The sequence below is a fragment of the Rhinopithecus bieti genome, unplaced genomic scaffold, assembly GCF_001698545.2.
Source record: "Rhinopithecus bieti isolate Rb0 unplaced genomic scaffold, ASM169854v2 scaffold_17010, whole genome shotgun sequence".
Taxonomy (NCBI): Eukaryota; Metazoa; Chordata; class Mammalia; order Primates; family Cercopithecidae; genus Rhinopithecus; species Rhinopithecus bieti.
The window spans coordinates 3,011,484-3,026,328 of NW_016808932.1; the positions used below are offsets into that span (position 1 = coordinate 3,011,484).

The 14,845-nt window shown below is 37.8% G+C and overlaps 1 protein-coding gene across 1 annotated transcript in view; it reads left to right on the forward strand.

Moving 5' to 3' along the window:
• MED13L (mediator complex subunit 13L) overlaps positions 1-14,845 on the forward strand; it is a 192,673-nt gene that overhangs the window by 117,487 nt on the left and 60,341 nt on the right. The gene's annotated exons all lie outside the window — the stretch shown is intronic.

Here is a 14,845-nt window from a genome sequence, read left to right on the forward strand (position 1 = left end):
GGGGGGGGGGGGGGCGGTCTTTTAGACCCTCTCTGGAGATTCCACAAGTCAAAAAAAAAAACTATTTTTATATAATATGAAGACATTATTTGCCTTTTTCCACTTTGTTGACATTTGTATTGATGATGCAAAAGCAGTTAGGGATAAAACTGCTGTTGGTGCCTTAGCACGAATCAAGGCAGTAACACCAAACAACGCTGGTAATTGTATTCTTCAGAAAACAAAACCTTAGATTTTCCTTAAGAATGTCTTTGATGAAAGAGTAAAAATTGGCCAGGTGCTGCAGCTCATGCCCTGTAATCCCAGCACTTTAGGAGGCTGAGGCGTGTGGATCAATTGAGGTCAGGAGTTTGAGACCATCCAGGGTAACGTGGTGAAACCCCATCTGTAATAAAAATACAAAAATTAGCCAGGCATGTTGGCGGGCACCTGTAATCCCAGCTACTCAGGAGGCTGAGACACAAGCATTACTTGAACCTGGGAGGCAGAGGTTGCAGTGAGCCAAGATCGCACCACTGTACACCAGCCTGGGCCACAGAGTGAGTCAGTCTCTCTCTCTCTCTCTCTCTTTCTCTCTAAAAAGTAAAACTTACTAATTGTATGAACTTTTGACCCTTTAATATATGTCTTTTTAATACTCTGTGAGAGAAAATGGCAGGTATACATGAAGCACTTCCCTTGTATCAAGAGGAAGCTTTCGTGCAATTATTTGAGCAAATTTCAAGATGGAGCATCATACTTGAGAGAATGACTGATAAACTATGATTAATCAGATTTAGGCATTTGGTAGGTATTTTCCCCAAAACGAATGGTAAGTTTGTCAAGGAAAACTGACAGTATTTGTTGCTTATCATAAAATTTGTGATTTCATGCAAAAATGAGAGTTTTGGGAGACTTGTATTGGCCACTGTGAGCTGATAACTTCTCAATACTTAAAGGTTTTCTGCTGAGATTATTGGTGGCATTAATAATTGTTATTTTTTGATAGTGTTTGGTAAAATGTGTCAACATATAGAATCTGTGTGTAACTCAGTTAACCAGTATTTTCCAGATGACCAATGCTTGATAATCAACGTGTATGATAGATTGTTGGGTTTTAATGTAGCAGAATATAGAAAGTTCATTGATATGATTTTTTGTTTGTTTATTTATTTATTTATTTATGAGACGGGGTCTCACTCTGCTGCTCAGGCAGGAGTGCAGTGGCGTGATCGTAGCCCACCGCAGCTTTGAACTCTTGGGCTCAAGTAATCTTTCCACGTTAGCCTCCCAAGTAGCTGGGAGTACAGGTGCATGCCACATGCCCTGGTGATTTTTGTTAAAAAAGATTTTTGTAGAGATGGAGTCGCCATATTTTGCCCAGGCAGGTCTTGAACTTCTGGCCTTAAGTGATCCTCCTGCCTTGGCTTCCCAAAGCACTGAAATTACAAGCCTGGGCCAACACACCCGGCTTGATAGTTTTAGGTTTTGTACTTCAACTAACCTTTTAGCAAATACCATTTATTTAGTTTTGGTATAGTGTTAGAGAAAGATATCTCCAATTAACTGAAAAGGGTATTAATGTGCACCTCCCTTCTCCAACTACATGCTTATGTGATGCCAGATTTTCTTTGTGTACTTCAACCAAAGCAACATATTGTAATATATTAAATACAGAAGTAGATATGATAATATGATTGTCTTCTGTTAAAGCAGATGTAAAATAGATTTGTGAAAAAGAAAATCAGTGTACCTCTTCTCACGAAATTTATATATGTTAGTCATATTTCCAAAAATCGTTTGATGATTACAGAAGTTTATTTAACAAAAAATTTAATATGAAAATGTACATGACCTGATTTTTGCCTCATAGTAAAACAGATCGCTTCGAGAGGGAACATGGATTTTTCTGCTGAGTAGCCATTATTTATCCTCATTCCTAGGTTTCTAATATGATGTTACTATTTGCCTGTATTACCACCGTTCCAATACTGTTGCGTTGTCCACTAGTTGCCATCTCCACACGTACATCACAAAATTCCTAAATGGATCGAATACTCACAATATTCCTTGGACGTATCTGCCATCATTTAGTCTCAGTAACTTCCTGTCTGTAATTTTTTGGACTTGAGAGGGTCCAAAAAATTTGCTCATAATGTCTACTCTGTGGGCTCAGAGCTATCTTGAAACAGAATTTGTGGCCTCTTTCACACTCCTGCGGTAGGCCTGGTGCTTTGACTTCCTGAAAATGTTATTTATGTTGCTGTGAATGGGCTTATTAGTGTGTTTAAATGAATGAAAAAGTAGATATTCAATTTTTTATTAGTTGTAATTTCCAATATAATAGATACTGGTAAGTAAACCCATGTGAACAAAAACTTTTTGGAGTCCTCTATAATTTTTAAGAGTTATGAAGGGACCCTAAAACCAAGGAGTTTGAGATCACTTCTTTAAGCTAGTGTCTTCAACTTTGTAGTTTCATCCATTTGCCCTGGTTTGATCCACCTCTGGGGACCTGAACCAGTTATCATATTCAGAAAGAAGTTGATTTGTATCCACAATGCTTGTTAATTGACAGTGGGATGGTTATATTTTTTCATAGATTAGAATACTCATTACTTTCTAATACCTCTTTTTCATGGTGTCTTGGTACCTGAGAAGCTAAGCTAGGAGTCAAAATGTTGCTTGGTGAACACAGGATCAGAGGAATCAGCTCTATCTCCGGAAGCTTTTACTCAGGTTATAAGAAGTCCTGTTAGTGTATCTCTGCTTCACAGTAGTAAATTTCTGTGATACCTCTCTCTATTATCTAGTGTTATTTTTGTTTGACAGTTAATAGCTTCTCGTCACCTTGTACCTCTTGTACCTTTTTTTGGCCAGAAAAATGTTTATTAAGCACAAGACACTGTTTGTGGAGTTAAATAAAAGGCATATTACTTCTATTTAATGCTCTTATTTGTTTGTTCTCATTATTAATTTAGTTAAGGCTTTGTAACATACAGTGTTTATAAATAAAAATTTCTTTTTTTTTTGAACCTTGAAAGGTGTATTCATGTGACTCTTTGTTCCATACTTATGGTAGTCTGTAGTACACAGGGTTAGACTGGTTCAGCAGGCGATGGTGGTAGGATTGGCACATGTGGCTTAGCTATCTATGAAAATAATGTGTTTAGGAAAATTGCGTGTGGCGAGTCAATATAAAGTGTTAAAATGATTTTTATTTTTTTTATTTTTTATTTTTTTTGATTTTTTTTAAAGCTAGCATTTTATCTTCAATATTTCAAATGTGAAAAGTGCTGTCTAGAAAATGTCATTCCTTTGAATAAACATCATTAAATAAACTTGTTTGTCAATACATATAGATTTGTATTAAATATAGTCCATCAATTCTAGGCACAAAAGGCCATGTTATAGCTATTAGCATGATCAATACATGTCAAAAGGAGTTGTTAGCAATTAAGCAATAATGAAAAAGTCAAGAAAATAAAAATCTAGGTGAAGAAAGACTACATTGGAATATCTACATGGCAGTAGCAGTCTTTCTTAGGGTAGCTAAACTTACATGGCTACCATTTGAGAATTATAGTTAGGTCTCTCCACAGCACTCATGTCCTAATGGAGTATAGTACACAGAATATGATGAATTGAGGTTTTTGACACCTCAAAGTGATCTCCACATAAAATAAATACTTACAAGTGATGGCCCTTACTGAAAGAACACGTTATTTTTAGAGTATAAATATTGTGGGGAAACGTTAAACCCCCAAATCTGTAAGTCAACATAGCTCTAAAGAGGAAAAATGAATGTTACACAGTAGCTACTGGCCTGTCCATTGTTGCATTTTTTAAAATAGAGCATTGTCTACTTAATAGCCTGGCATCAAATCTTTTGCACCCCATATCTTTTGATCAAATGGTTGTTTAAACTGCTTGTATTTGAGGGATCCTTTTCATTTGTAAACATAATATTAATCTCACCAACAATTCCATACCCTAGTATCTTTTTATTGTAACAATAAAATACATTCTTCTCTATAAAACATTTATGCTCTTTGAAGAGTTTCTTTTCTGCCTGAGATTTCTTTTAATCCATTTTCTGTCTTTACAAACTCATCTTTAATTTTTTGTTTCTTTAAAGCGCAGTCTGGTTTTTAAAGATTTTAGTTTTGAGCATTGAGTTTTGTGATATATATAAATTTATGGGATCATGTATGAAGAATTTTATCTTCATACTTGAAGTCAAAGGATGAAAATTTGATCCCTAAAGAGTTCTTTTCACAGTTTTTTTATTTCAATAAAGAATGGTAGGACTGCGATTGAAAATGCGATACTAAATTTTCTATTGAATGATGCATATCCTTCTCTGTACTTATTCATTCAACAAATATTTCTTAAGTGCTCAGTTTTTGCCAGCCACTGTAGTAAGCACTGGGGAGTAAAAACAAACTTGGTATGTGCAACCTTTGGATTTAGGTTATTGACTGGGTAGGGGGCAGGTGTTAATAAGATAACACAAATAAATAAAACTGCAATGAAGACAAGTACGATTATGAGCAGTATGCTGCTGTATAGATAATATGGTGATTTGACTTAATAAGAGGCCAGAAAAATGGTTCGTTAATTAATTAATGAATGACAGAGTCTCGCTCTGTTGCCCAGGCTGGAATGCAGCATTGCAGTCTTGGCTCACTGCAACTTCTGCCTGCCAGGCTTAAGCGATTCTCATGCCTTAGCCTTCCGAGTAGTTGAGACTACACGGGCCAGTGCCTCGCTAATTTTTGTATTTTTAGTAGAGATGGGTGTATTAGTCTGGTTTCTCTTAGAGGGACAGAACTTCTGCCTGCTTTATATTTGCTGGAAGCTGATAAGATTGTGCCCACCAGATTAAGGGTGGATCTGCTTTTCCCAGCCCACTGACTCAGATGTTAATCTCTTTTGGCAACACCTGCACAGACACACCCAGGATTGATACTTTGTGTCCCTCAATCCAATCAAGTTGACACTCAGTATTAGCCATCACACTGAGGTTTTACCATGTTGCCCAGGCTGTTCTTCACCTCCTGGCCTCAAGTGATCCTCCTGCCTCAGCCTCCCAAAGTGCTGGAATTACAGGCATGAGCCACTGCGCCTGACCAGAAAAGTGGTTTACCTGATAAGGGGGCATTTGAACTGAGATCTGAAAGTAGAATATACTTGAAGTGGATGAGGAGAGGAATGACAATATTTTATAGCAGAAAGGACAGCAGCCCTTGGTGGCAGGAGGCATATTGTATTCCAGGAATGAAAGACCAATGTAGCTGTAGTGGAGAGAATACCTGAGAGCATGCGATCAGATGAGGCCCACCTGAGGGCAGATAGGGATAGACTAGGCGTAGTGTAGCCACAGAAGGGCCTTCAGGCAGTGATAAGGATTTGGGTCTTTATCTTAAAAAGACAAGGAGAATCCATGTTACATATTTTAAACAGAATTTGAAGGTGGGATCTTGAGGAAGGTGAATGGTTGGGAAATGAGACAGGAATGGTGAAACTCTGTTAGTTTACAGTGTGCAAGGTGGCAGAGGTGCATGCCAAAAGTGGACATAGGCAGGCCAGGTGCGGTGGCTCATGCCTGTAATCCCAGCACTTTGGGAGACCGAGGGGGGTGGATCACAAGGTCAGGAGATCGAGACCATCTGGCTAACACAGCGAAACCCTGTCTCTACTGAAAATACAAAAAAATTAACCGGGCTTGGTGGCGGGTGCCTATAGTCCCAGCTACTCGGGAGGCTGAGGCAGGAGAATGGTGTGAACCCGGGGGGCGGAGGTTGCAGTGAGCTAAGATCATGGCACTGCACTCCAGCCTGGGTGACAGAGTGAGACCTGGCTAAAAAAAAAAAACAAAGTTTGTCTAGTAGTCCAAAAAAAAGGAGGAGGGGCGCGGGTGGTGCCTTGTTCATTGCCTTAAGCCCTTTCTGTCTTGGACAGAACTTCAGAGGGGCCCAGATCTTTTCTTGAGGACAGATTCTATCATGTTTTTGTATTAGGAGTCTGAATGTCAGTTCTTCCAAAGTTTTACTACTGCAGCACTAGTGCTGAAGACTGCTGTACTTCTTTGGATGATTAATATTGACTCATAATCCAAAAGTAGGTACATGAAGACTATAATATTCTTAACCATGTATTGCAGATATGCTTTTGGAAGCTGATTGAAAAAATTTACATGAGTACAAGGTGATCTTTAATTGGTTTATACTCCAGCTACACTTGTTGCTCGTTATTGCTGTGGCAGTGAAAATTCAGACATGAACAAAAGACTGAAAGTAAACATAACTTGAAATATTTATTAGTATAGAGTGGTTCTTGAATTGTGTGTTTGCTATAGCCTACATTTCAGGCTAAAATTCATTCTATACCTAGGCTTTAATGTCTGTTTCTTGGTGCTTTCTTTGTAACTAGCAATACTCTTAAAAGACAATGTGACATCGGTTAACAGTCACATTCACCAATCTGTGATGTCATGCATGTAATTGTCAGTGGTCAATCTGTGGTCCTGTGTGCAATTATACTGAAGCTGTAGTGGAAAACTAGTGCCCTCTTCCTTGGCAACTGTGTGGGAAATAATGCCTGAAGCCTTTAACTGAATAGCCATCTGTTTAAAGCGTCTGATTTTAAATGTAGCAACTCATGTCACATCAGTCAGAAAAGGCTCCTGCAGCTGCAGCAGCCTCTGTTTCAGTTAAATAAATAAACAAAATGTGTTTCTTTTTTGTATTTTATTATTATGTTCCTAAGTCTCCTTTTTTGTTGTTGGTTTTTTTTTTTTCACACTTACAGGGTTTTGGCTGAGGAAGTTGAATTGTTGATGGGGGGTCATCTCATGAGTGAATGATTTGAGATTGTTTAAATACATTTTTATATCTATCTGTGAAATAACAAATGAAGCTTTGTGGTAAGAAACTATTCAGTTTTTTTATTTGATGTGCACTTTGATGTGTCTTGGTGCATAGTGCTGATGGGAAATGAAATGGATATGATCAAGTACTGTGCTCGAAGAGCAGCAAGCATTGAACCCAGTCATAGCTTGTGAACTTGGAAATGGACCTGTTTCTTTTTAAGTGTGTATGAATTTCTGATAAATATTCTGATGAATTTTACATAGGTCACCTCTTACTATTGAACTTAAAATATTTCCTTTTTTCTCCCAAGAAGAACATTTTCAGTTTTACTTCTTTTGTCCTGTGCTCCCTTCAGTGAATGGAGAAAATTACTGCTTTATTCATTTGATATTATGGCATTGAAGTATACCATTATGGTGAATTTGATTTCTTTAGTATAGGCTTAGCAATTTGAAGATATTACCGGGAGATTGGTTTATATTAGGAAATAGTCTCCTTTATAAAAAATTCAAAAATGCAATTTCAGCTTAATTCACCTCTAGCAGTTATTATGTATGATATGTGTACTTCTCTATTTAGAAGAGCTTTACTATGAATTTTTGTAAATACCCTTTTCAATACACTTAAAAATTATTCACTTTGGCAGGGTGTGGTGTAATCCCCGCACTTTGGGAGGCTGAGGCAGGTGGATCATGAGGTCAGGAGTTCGAGACCAGCCTGACCAACATGGTGAAACCCTGTCTCTACTAAAATACAAAATTAGCTGGATGTGGTGGTGCATACCTGTAATCCCAGCTACTCAGGAGGCTGAGGCAGGAGAATCACTTGAATCCGGGAGGCAGAGGTTACAGTGAGCCGAGATTGCGCCATTGCCCTCCAGCCTGGGTGACAGAGCAAGACTCCGTCTTAAAAAAAAAAAAAATTCTTCACCTTATAAACAGTGCAATTATTCATGAATTTTTATTATATAAAGAGATATATTCAATGTCATAGACTTGATAGGGCTTTTTAATTAATAAGGATGATAGTGCAGTTAGCTTGTTGATTTGTAGGCGCCCGCCTCTGGTGGCTTCTGTCGTACCTAAACCTTTGTTTTGTTTCACGAATATATTAGGCAGTTTTGTTTGTATTTTGTAACTGTTTGAGAAGAAATAGTTTAAGCAAAAGTAAACTTCAGTCTTGCCATTGTCCCAAGTCATAAAAAATTCTGAAATAATTGTATTTTGCATTAAAAATGTCTTGATTTAAACTCGGCATGGTGACCTGAGTTGTAGTCCCAGCTACTCTGAAGACTGAGGTGGGAGGATTTCTTGAGCCCAGGAGTTTGAATCTAGTCCAGCCTAGACAATATAGCATATGTGGGAGGTCTTCATCTTAATTTAATCAAAGTAAAAAGAATTTGGGGGTAGTACTGGAAGGTGGTTGGGAAGTGTGTGTGTGTGTATATATATATATATATATATATATAAATTTACAAGCTCTTTAGATTTTCAAACTTTGTTCCCTGAGTACTTAGCCACTTCCAGAACTGTTTTAGGAGCTGCCGTGGGAGAAGGAGGTCAGTGCAGGTCCACTGATGTGGTTTGAATGTGTCCTCCAAAGTTCGTGTGTTAGAAATTTAATCCCTGGTGCAGCAGTGTTGGGAGTTGGGGCCTATTAGGTGATTAGGTCATGAGGAATCTGCCCCTATGAATGGATTACTGTCTTTATTTGGGTGTGGGTTAGTTATAAAGGAGTGTGCACTGTCTCTTGGTCTTCTGCCCTCTGCCCTGGAATGATGTAAAATGAAGACCCTTATCAGATGCAGGCCTCACGATCTTGGACTTCTCAGCCAGAACTGTAAGAAATACGTTTCTTTTCTTCATAAATTATCCAGCCTCAGATATTCTGTTATAGCAGCATAAAATAAATTAAGACATCTACTTTTGCCCATTTATACTGGAGGTTTTACTATAGCCAGAATTCTGTTTAGAAAGTTTGCAGGCCAGGCACGGTGACTCACGCCTATAATCTCAGCACTTTGGGAGGCTGAGGCAGGAGGATCACTTGAGCCCAAGGGTTTGAGACCAGCCTAGGCAACATAGTGAGACCCTGTCTCTACAAAAAAAAAAAAAAAAAAAAAAAAAGCTGGGTGTGGTCATGTGTGCCTGCAGTCCTGCCACTCAGGAGACTGAGGTAGGAGAAATGAAATGGCTTGAGCCCAGGAGTTGGAGGCTACAGGGAGCCCTGATCATGCCACTGCACTCAAGCCTGGTGACAGGGTGAGATTTTTTTTTTTTAAAGTTTGGATCCAGTCCAGCCTCTTCTTACAGATCAGAGCCAAGGCCCAAAGGAGCTAAGTGTTCTGTCCAGTTTCTTATGACTTGTTCAGTTTCATATGACTTGTCCGGTTTTCATAGTAGAGGCAGATCCAGGTTTCCTGCTACATCGTGCTCCTTCTTGGGTGACTATTGCAGGGCTCTCCAGAGAGTTGGCCACTATCATGATGCATCGTGGCTCACCTAAATGGTTTTGTTTGGACTAAGTTTGTTTATTCAGTGGTGTTGAAATGTATGTTGCCAAAAAAAGAAAAACAAACAAAAAAACCCGTAGCAGTTAAAAGACCTTATTGCTTAAGAATTAGTTACTAAACTATTAGTTAATTGAATGAACAGTTATTTAGGACTTTAAATTCCTTTGTGAAAAAATTTAAATATCTGTCTATTTCATTGTAATGGAATTTAACCTGACGATATGTTGATAGTTTGAATTGTAGCAGAATTATTGGGAAACTCAGCTGTAAACATGGTATAAATTATTTTTTAGTTCATATTATTTTGTTCCTGTGCAAGTAGTGAAGTAATCATCATGGAGTAGAAACCACAGGGTCTGCGTTACAAATTCCATATGGGCCAGAAGCGTGTAGTGAGTCCTTAAATGGGACAAAGAGATGAAATTTTAATGAAATGTACAGTAATCATTGGGACCACATTAGTTAGCTCTTTATTATTTTGTGCTGCTGCTTTTAAATAAAGAGCAGAATTTGGTACATTTATAATCCCTTTCTCTTGAGAATCAGTTTTTGTAAAATTGAAGATTTAATTTAAAAAGCAAGAGAAGCTGTTAGGGAATTAAATATGTAGATGTGGCTGATACGGTCTGTAAACAACTGTATTCACAAACAGTACCACCTTTGTAATTCCATACATTTAAATATACCTTTCATATCTTTTAAATATTAAATCATTTTGACAAATGTTAGCTTTCAAAACAAGGTATCAGTAATGATACTTGAACGCTTTTTTCTTAAAATCTCTAAAATTAAATTAAAATTGTTGAAAGTATGTGGGAATGTGGTGAACTGTAAGTTAGAGTGATAAAAGTGAATTATAGGTTTTTCTTTTAATTACCTGCTCACCTTTCTAAGTCTAATTATATATAAAAGTAATGAGAGGAAATTGTATTCTGGTGTTATTTAGACTTTAGCGATATAAAATAGAATTCAAATCCATCTGCTTCTTTTTCTGACCACTTGGTGAAAATGTATTCTGGCATTCTCTGGGCAGACAGCCAATTCTAAAATAACCAGTTCTATTGAGACATTTTTGTGATGTCTACATACACTCTGAGATTGCGACCTTCATTTGTTGGACATAATAATCTCAGAGGCTTTACTTTGATCCTGTAGTATTCAGTGGCACAAAATAGAGAATTCATTTATTTATTTTAAGAGGCTTCTAAATAAATGGAATACTGTTGATCTTCAACTCTTAATGTTGCCCTTGTTTTAAAACTTAGACAAACCCAGAAAATCCTTTCCTAGAAAGTTGTGGTGGTGATGTTTTGTTTGTTGAAGTTGTTGTTGAAGGAAGGTAGGATTGAACGTATTTTTCAGTTTCCCTAGAGAAATAAGATGTTAAGAACTATTGGTTGATTGTTGACATGAGCCATTTCTTTTTAAATTTCTGGGTTTGTTACAGAATAGAAAAATATCTAAATACAGTTGAACTGCTCACTAGCCATGTGAGGTTACTTTAGTTTTCTGTGCATTACTATCATCTGTAGAATGGGCGATATTAATAGTACCTACCTTGTAAGGTTACAGAAATTAAGTGAGATAATATATTTAAAGTGACTGACATAGTAAATTCCACTATTTGAAAATCATCAACATTACCACAATGCTAGTCACATGAGCATTAATTTTGATTCCTCATTGCCTCTTTTCCTTATTTCATTTTATCCCTAATTTTTGTCTGTTACTTTGTTGGTAGATTTATTTGCAGGTACTAAATCTTTTATGAATATAATATCACTGGAGTGCATCATATACTCTATTTTTCTCTTCTTTCAGATTCTTAGAGTTAATACCATGTATTGTTTAAATATCACCAAATCAGACTTACCTTGCCCATTGCTTCTACAGACGTACACATATACTCCACTACTGTCACTAGCAGCAAATAGGACCGTGCTGAGACTGGCTCTGAATTTAAATAGTTGGATTTCTGAAATAGGATATTTTCTTTGAATGCTAATTCTGAAGAACCAATCTTCATCCAGAATTGTAATAATTAGTTCATTACTGATAATGTCAAGCTGGATTTCAAATGCCCGAAATGTCCCATCCTCTGTTCCTTTTACCTTCCCCTTCATTTCCAGTTGAAGTCATCCTAGGTTTTGAGATAAGCTCTTGCCTTGTCTTACAGTATATAGAATAAGAGATGACCACAGTCTGTTTCTGGATTTTTTTTTTTTTTTTTTTTTCCTTGAATTTCTCCTCTGACCTGCATTCCTCTGTTTCCTGTTTGGTTTCTGGATCCTTGCAGCTTGCATCCCAAGACTCCCCATCTGCTGCTTACCTTTCAATATCCAGTTTAATTGTTTTGTTTTTACTCTGGACTGTCTTCTATTCAGAAAATATCAGTGGGCTGTGACAACCAGTATTCTGATCCTGCCAGCTCTCACCTCCATCTTATGTATATATAGTAATTGCCTCTTTGCTCCTACTGTTGCTGGTGCAAGGGGCTTGCCTCACATTGACTTTATGCTTGGGCACTAAGGGCTAAGTGTTGATCGTATATCTTTCAAAACACACTGGGATTTTCACCCCTTTCTCCAGAAGTACAGTTTGAAGTTTGAAGAGAATAAAAGTTTGTCTTTGTGGGAACCACAAAAGCACCATAATGTAATGTTTGCTTTATAAGACTAAATATTGTGGGGGAATGTTGGCGTATTCACCTTTGTGAGAAACAACTTCACCATTCAACAGGTATTTGTGTGCTTACTGTAAAACAGGGAGGTAGTAGGATGCATAGTGCTCTTGCACTCAAGTAGTTCAGTTATGTTGAGAAGAGGAGGATTAGACAAAACATTTGCCAAAGAAAGGAGTAGTGTACTACTGATAGACTTGTATATGGCATAAAGCATAGATCCTTTAGGAGTTTAGGAAAGAGGGAGATTGACAAAGGCTGGAGTGCTGAAGGATTTGTGTAATTTGTTCTGTTTTTCAGATATATAGTAGGCACTGTGCTGGTGGTGGGGATACAGCTGTGAAGAGAAACATGGTCCCTGTCCTCAGACAGTTGGTATTTTTTGGGAGATAAGTATAATAAGTAAATCAAGTAAATTCTAGTATGGTGAACTATACTTGAGGGATAAGTGTATTAAGTAAATACTAGTTAGTATACTATAGTTAGTCACTATACTGTGAGTATTACGAAAGGCGTAACACGGTGGTTAATGAAGGGAAGAACATTTAAGTATGGGAAATATGACAATAAAGATGAAAAAGTTTTTTGATTTATCTTTTGGTGGCAAGTGTTGAGGCTGTGCAATCTGGATTTTTAGGATACAGCTTGACTGCTATAGTACAAGACCTAAAATAACAGCAGTGGATACCAGTTTCTCTCTCTCTTTCTCACTGTCTCTCTCAATATCCTGAGAGCAAAAGCCCAGGACTGTTATGGTAGTTTTATCATGGTGTCAAGAATCTGGGCTCCTTCTGTCTAGTTGCTCTTTCGTCCTCAATGTGCGGCTTCTGTCTTGTATTCCGGCGTTGGAGCCACATTGTGTGTCCACATCACAGAAGAAGGCAAAGGGAGATAGGCCAATGGAGGGGATATTACTTTTGCTCTACTCTGCAGTTTATGAGTTAGGCATAATGGCCACCCCTACTTTAGGAGGGAGGGCTGATAAGAAGTCAGTACTTGCTAGTTATATATCCTCTAATTTGAGGGAACACTTCAGATAAAATATATTGCATTTTCAGAACTCTGAGCTTAAATATTCTTACAAAATAAGGTACACAAAACCTCTTCTGAACTTAAACATTTTCTTTTAAAACTTTGCTTAGTAGTTTATACCTTTGACTCATTGATACTTGTGTGTAAGGAGGAGGTTGGTACTTGGAAACTTGACCTGCAGCGTGCAACATCTTTTCCTTAACTTACCACTGATGCTAGACTTTGAAATGAATACCCCTGCCTCCCCATCAGATGTATCGAACTTCATTTTGGACTATAAAAGTTTTTTTTTTTCTTTTTTTTAAAGAAATTGGAGACTTCACATTTATACTGTGCTGCCTGCAATTCAGTATTCCTTCATTTGTTAATTTGGAGTTAAAAATGGAATCCTAATGGATATACTCATATCTTATTTATAATATATGCTTCAGTGGAAAGTTGCAAGTTATAACTTCTTTTGCTGGAGACATTCATCATATGGTTGGAAAGATATTTATACCAATGCAAAATAAAATTGATGAAGTGGAATCTTAACCTATTGCTAATAATATTATAAACCTAAAGAATTTCATGTTTTGTACAAATAAAACATGATAGTTATTTATGATAATAGCATGAAGTAAAATCAAAGGTTTAAGAAAAACCATGGGCCGGGTGCGGTGGCTCAAGCCTGTAATCCCAGCACTTTGGGAGGCCGAGACGGGCAGATCACGAGGTCAGGAGATCGAGACCATCCTGGCTAACAGGGTGCAACCCCGTCTCTACTAAAAAATACAAAAAACTAGCCGGGCGAGGGGGCGGGCGCCTGTAGTCGCAACTACTGGGGAGGCTGAGGCAGGAGAATGGCGGGAACCCGGGTGGCGGAGCTTGCAGTGAACTGAGATCCGGCCACTGCACTCCAGCGTGGGCGACAGAGTGAGACTCCGTCTCAACAAAAAAAAGAAAAACCATTCTAGAGTGAATTGTCTATAGAAACATGAAAGTAATTGTGCAGAAATTTTTCCTTTATTGAGTTGAATAAGAAAAATAGAGTATAAATTTATATACACAATAATGGAAATGATATTTTCTACCCACCACCGTAGTATTTCTGGTATCAAAATACATATTGGTTCTGTAATTATGTATCTGATTATTTTATTAAAATGGAAGAGTGAATAAATACTTAGGACCTAGAATCAATATATTTAGATTTTGTGTTTTGAAGAACAGACACAATTTTTATGAATAGCAACAGCAAAGAATACTTAATATATTAACAGTTTCAAGGTTTTGTTCCCTTTAAATCTTGGTTATAGAAAAGTGAGAAGCATACACTCTTTGTTGAAGACTTTGTGTGGTAAAATGTAACTTCAGCAGTGAAATGAACTCTAGCACTGCCCACAGCACTAACAGGCTTGGATCAAAAGGTACTATTTTAGTGTTGTAAACGTTTTCATGAGAAAACGTGAAATACATATTGTGTGACTGAACTGTGGTATGTTTGCTCTATCAAGACTGTTGGCCGGGCGCGGTGGCTCAAGCCTGTAATCCCAGCACTTTGGGAGGCCGAGACGGGCGGATCACGAGGTCAGGAGGTCGAGACCATCCTGGCTAACACGGTGAAACCCCGTCTCTACTAAAAAAAATACAAAAAACTAGCCGGGCGAGGTGGCGGGCGCCTGTAGTCCCAGCTACTCGGGAGGCTGAGGCAGGAGAACGGCGTAAACCCGGGAGGCGGAGCTTGCAGTGAGCTGAGATCTGGCCACTGCACTCCAGCCCGGGCGA